The following is a 5,501-nucleotide window of genomic DNA, read 5'->3' as shown; positions in this document are numbered from 1 at the left end:
AGATATGGTACATTTAGGTTGATTATATATTTTTCCTTTTCTAAGATTAGCTGTCCACATCCTTCACTCTTGTCTGTTGGACATTGCTCTTGGCTTTGTATTTTTAACCCAACTGGAAAAATGTTAAATGTTATAAATTATTTTGAGCCTCAAATATTCCACTGCACTTTAATGTTGTAAAACTTACAATAAGCCTGCTATTTTAATACTAGTAAATATGTATTATTGTACTGCAAAATGGTCTTTGTTCTAAGGCTGAAGTTAGAAATTTCAAGCATGGCTCATATGTAGGGATGAGAGCATATAATGACGTCCTTCTTTAGAGTCACACGAGGCCATAAAATGTTACCTTCAAAAAGGAAACCACACTCAAATGAGCTCTCTAGAATCCAGCTATTCTGAGGCTTAAAGGTAAGAGCCCAGATTAGCCTATGTAGAGCTCACTAGAAAAGGGTAGCATTTCTAATTATTTTAAACCCACTGGTTGAATAGTTTCCAGTCTAAATCATTAAAATCATTCCAAGTTCTGATGCCGGCTATTTGAATGGCGCACAGCGTGAGTGTGTAATGGTTATGTTGAGCTCCATTTTACCAATACATTTCAAAAGCGCCATAGATACCATGAGACAGAAGGTCAGCACCGAAAGCATCCTTGTCCTCTTGTGTGACACCCTTGATTTTACTCAGCTGTCAATTTGGACATTAGTTTTTATGTCCATCTCTATTTTTAATTCAGTCCTTCAGTGATTTTAACATTGTCATCTGGCCTTCAGTCCTTCCAACTTCCATGTTGTGCACTCCAAGTCTTCCTTGTCTACTTCAAATGTGAGTTCTATAGAACAAAATCTTCAGGGATGTAAAGTTCTAATTTTTAAATTGTATTCTTCAGTTTCCCTGTGAGTCAAGTGAAGTTTTTTGATTAGACATCCTCTGAAGTTCCTGAGGCCCCGGCCATCTGTAGGCTTCTGAGCGAGCAGGAAGGTAGAGAGATGGATTCTTCTACTTTCTCCAAGGAGAGGGCTGCCCTGCTTCAGGGCACAGTTAATATTTCTGCATGGCTTTGTTACATTCTATTTCCTGAGGTCATAACAGTCCGGGTTCCAATTACATTCCTAGAATAATGGGCCTGTTACAGTAAATGAACATTTTCAAATGCAACCAAATAGCCATCTACTGAATGTGCTGGCACCTAATAATTTTCTCTTGGCAGAGGAATGAGGTGGGCATTCGGATAATGGAAGGTAGCCTGTGAAACGCGATAGAGAAAAGAAGGACAAGCAGAGCAGAAGGTGGCTCGCCAGCCTCTGGGGAGCCCTCCTTGCCCAAAGCAGCCGAGTCACCTGTAGAGGTGTCGGGCCCTTTCTGCTACGGAGAGGTCCTGACTCTGAACCACCTAAGGGCACCAATAACCTGACCCCAGAAGTCATCTGTTCTAAGTTTATCCTTTTTATCCTTTTCAAAGTTGTGGTTGATATCAAATGTCCCATTAGTACCCAAATTCTGTTAGATTAGAGCTATCATGAAGAATGGGTTGGAGAGAGCAGCCTTGGGTTGAGTGAGCAGCCTTAGGGAGAGATTTTTTTTTAATGTTAAAACTGTGGTCTTTAACAAAGCGTGCTCTATGCAACAGTACTGCCCTTGGCTTTGTGGTATTTTCATATGGTTTTTATCAAGAGAAATTTGTGACTGGAGATACACAAGCCAAGTGTTCCTGTTCCAGAGGCAAATAAACTGGCCGGTGATAGAGCAGCAAACACTCACGAGGAAACCTCCTCGGTGGGAAATCAAGCAGACTTCACCTGAGGGTGCAAAGCAGGCGTCCGGGAAGGCGTCAGCTTCTGCAAATATCTGCGCTTGCTTTTGTTTTGCTCCATAAGGTGCAATGGCTTATCTTTTCATGTACAACAACCTGTATTTATTCATTTACTCCTGCACAAAGAGCTACATTTATTCATGGACAAAATTTTACACTTATAGAAATATCATCATGTCATTTTCTTCTGCATCATCATCGGAACTCCCAAAATCCTGAATTTCTTGTGACCACATTTACTATGAAACCACTGGCCCAGCGGTACATCTTTGTCCAGCAATAGAGCGCTCCTTAAACAAGCACGTCTTGCTTGGCGGTCTGGCCCGCGTGGTGGGGCATACTTGTAATCCCAGCACTTGGGAGGCTGAAGCGGGAGGATCTCTGCAAGTTTGGGAAAGCCTGTGATGTACAGTGAGTTCAGGCCCAGCCCCTGAGCTGCATAGTGAGTCGCTGGGCTTCTTCATAGCCTGAGCATGGCACCTTGTTCCGTCGGCCAGAGCTGGAAAGGACCGTGAGGTGGCATGCCAAGTCTGTGGCCGGGAAACCTTCCCCTGTCATCCCGCACCACAACCCTGTGCTGCACATGTTTTTTTCAAATAGTAAATAATCTTGCAAATATCTACATCGTACTGGAAAAAACATCGTGTCTATTTCTGGCCGCATATTTTTCTATGTAAACTTGCACAAATTTCCTCTTTTCTAAATCTGTGTAAACTTTCAGTTGCACCAAGTAGTAGTTACACCTGCAAACACTCCAGGACAGAGGTAGGACTGTTCCTAGAGTAGATTTTTTAAGCCTCAGGCACACAGTATCAAGCTGGTGGATATTTTCTATTTCTATCAGAAACGAAGAGTCAGGGACTATTTGTATTCATGTAAAATAGACAAATATGCCCACGTAATGACTTTCTCCAGAACTACTTTGGCTTTCCTGTCCTCTGGACCAGGCCAAGGAAAGATGGGCTACTGGAAATCTTTAAAAATGTTGGATTGATTCATCGAATCGATGACATCATGCTGATTGGCTGAGGCAAGAGATTGGTAACGTGCTGGATAGAGGAAACATCAGATATTAAACTGACAAGAACAGATACTGTACTTCATTTTAGCCAAAAGGCAAAGGAATGGTTATACTGGAGAACTTAGTAAGATAAACGATTCAAAGAGTACTGGGTAAACCATGTAAAAATTCAGGCAACTGCTAGGTAGTTCTTAGGAGTCCGTGGGTCAGTAAGTGCCTACACAGCCTCTCCAAAGATATAATCTGCATCCTGCATCCTGACCTTGAAGAAGAAAGTGCAAGGTATAGTGGGCCTCTGAGTTCTGCAGGCATCATTTCACACTGAGGGATGCTCTGGCCCACATAACAGATTGAATAGGGAGCTACCAGCCATAGGGGAGGCACAAAGCAAGACAAGACCATAGACATAAAGTACTCAGCCCTGCGTCTGGGACCATCCATCCTGCAGACCCAGCACTGTGTCACAGGTGACAGTGGGGCCGGATGGCCGTAAATCTGTGTTCAGCCCCAACAGAGGTATATGAATGTGTCTCTAGGGTCTTGGAGTGTCAGTCATATTTGTAGTGTGGCCCTGAACACCTGGAGAGAGGCAGCTTCTGGAAGGCGTTCAGGACCTGGCAGCGTTGGAAATCTTGACCACAGGAAGCTGTCCACTACAAGCAAGTTCAGGAGATCCACTAAGTCTTAAGCTTGGATGGGCCCAGCTGCGCTCTATCACTGGATGGAGATGGTCCACCCCGGACCTGATATGAGAGAGCATAAGCAGGTTGAAATGAGCAGGTGGCCAGTCCTGCATTTCATCACCTGAGTCTAAGATTTCTGCAGCTTATATCTATGGCTGTTGGGGCTCCTGTGAGACTAGCTGGACGGGGAGGCTCAGATCATTCTATTCCATGTGCTAGAGAAAGCTGAAATGGGTGGTGGCCATGTTTCAGTCTCTTTCAAGAAAGCCTCTCAGAAGGCTGCGCTGTGTGTGTGCCCTTGGTCACTCACTCTATGCAGGACAAGTGCAACAAAGGGCATGCATACTGTTTCTGGGCAGGGACAATTGGCTTAACCAGCTTGTCAATAGCTTGGGAGAAGACACACAGGATCACAGGCAAGAAAGTCAGGGGTCAAGATTGACAGCTGGGGTCAACCGCTAAGAATGAAGATTTTGTATCTCATGTTTGTGTCCACCCTAAATTACCCATGCAGAAGTAGATAAATGGCTCAACAACTTCAGGCTAACCAGCCTTTGTTATTGGCTTCTTCAAGCACAAAAATGGGGTGACCACAGCAAGGTGATCTGCTCCAGTTTTCCCTTAACAAGGCCAGTTGCTTGGGATGTTCTGAAGGGTCAATCTGTCTATGATAGAGCTATATTGAATGCTCAGTATGATATAATATTATGATATCAATATGGTATTATTTCTCTTGGTGGAAAGTTCTACACAGGATCCCTTCTGTTCTGGAAGAGTCTGAAGTTTCCCTTAGCACAGGTGGATGTCTTTTATAGGTGTGGGTTTTCTTTCCTGCTTTCAGTGCTTCCAGTAGTGCTGCTATCCAAGTACTTATAGAATGCCTGATCCACAGGTATGGAATATTTAACCAAGGGTGTACTTCAGAGCAAAGGAGGTACAGGTGGGAGCCACTGGTTATGTCACTATCAGTCAGCTTTTGGAGTGGTGGGGAAAATACCTGACATCCACGACTTCAAGTAGGAGAAATTTACTTGGCTCATAGTTTCAGGGGGCTCAGTCTATAGTCATCTGGCTCCAAGATAGAAACTCATGGTGGGGTTGGGGTAGAACAAAGCTGCATAGTTTACTGTAGCTGAGAAGCAGAGGAAAACAGTATCAGAGAGGAAGAGACCAGAGATAGGACATGATGCCCAAGGTTATACCTACATGACCCACTTGGACTCAGCCAGAAGTGTGCTTTACTAATCTTCTAGCCAATGAGGTTGACAGCACGTTTAAGTCACAGATTTCATGCCACTCAGGAGCAGCGAACCTCCTAGAGATAAAGCTGAAGCACTGGCTCAGAGGGAGCCATGAGGGGAAGCAGTGCCATCCTTCAGCACATCATGAAAGTCTAAGTTGTTGACTCTTGGGTCATGATGGTTCTTTAGCAGGAGGAGGAGGGCATAGTGATGAACAGCATTTGTGGGAACAAGTGCAGAGGTGAGGGGGTCCGCCAGGTGCCCAGATGTACTGGGGTAGAACTGTGGATAACCCCAACCTGAAAAGAACTGAACAGCTACAGACTCAGTTGCCTGAGGACCAAAGGTCTGAGTCACTCTGCCAGGCCATCAAAGCACCCCTACCAATGTGAAGGCAAGAGTGAAGGGAACCTGAAGTGTACAGAGAGGAAGAGATGATGAGCATCCACTGTGGCAGCCAGCAGCTCCAAGCCGGGTGTGTGGTCACTTCATCCATTTGGCCGTGTCCCCAGAAAAGTAAAACCAGTTGGATGGGTAAACAGAGAGAGAGACACACACACAGAGAGGTAGAGAAACATGACCATGAAGGCAGAAAGGTGCCAAGTTTGCTACCTGCAATTGGGACTGAGACAGAGCTGAGATGTCCCAGCTCAAGCAATGAGGCAGCCAAAAAAGAGAGTGAATATCTCATTTCTTCACTCTTTGCTCTGTTCAAATCCTCAGTGGGTTGGATAACACCATGT

General features: G+C 44.8%; 1 pseudogene; it reads right to left on the bottom strand.

Annotated features, from left to right (window-relative positions):
- Positions 1-2,845: 2,845 nt before the first annotated feature.
- On the bottom strand, positions 2,846-2,939 carry LOC111815917 (annotated as a pseudogene).
- Between the last annotated feature and the right edge of the window lie 2,562 nt (positions 2,940-5,501).

This window comes from Octodon degus, unplaced genomic scaffold, assembly GCF_000260255.1.
Source record: "Octodon degus isolate 3935 unplaced genomic scaffold, OctDeg1.0 scaffold00023, whole genome shotgun sequence".
Classification (NCBI taxonomy): Eukaryota; Metazoa; Chordata; class Mammalia; order Rodentia; family Octodontidae; genus Octodon; species Octodon degus.
This window is presented reverse-complemented; position numbering and strand designations above follow the sequence as displayed.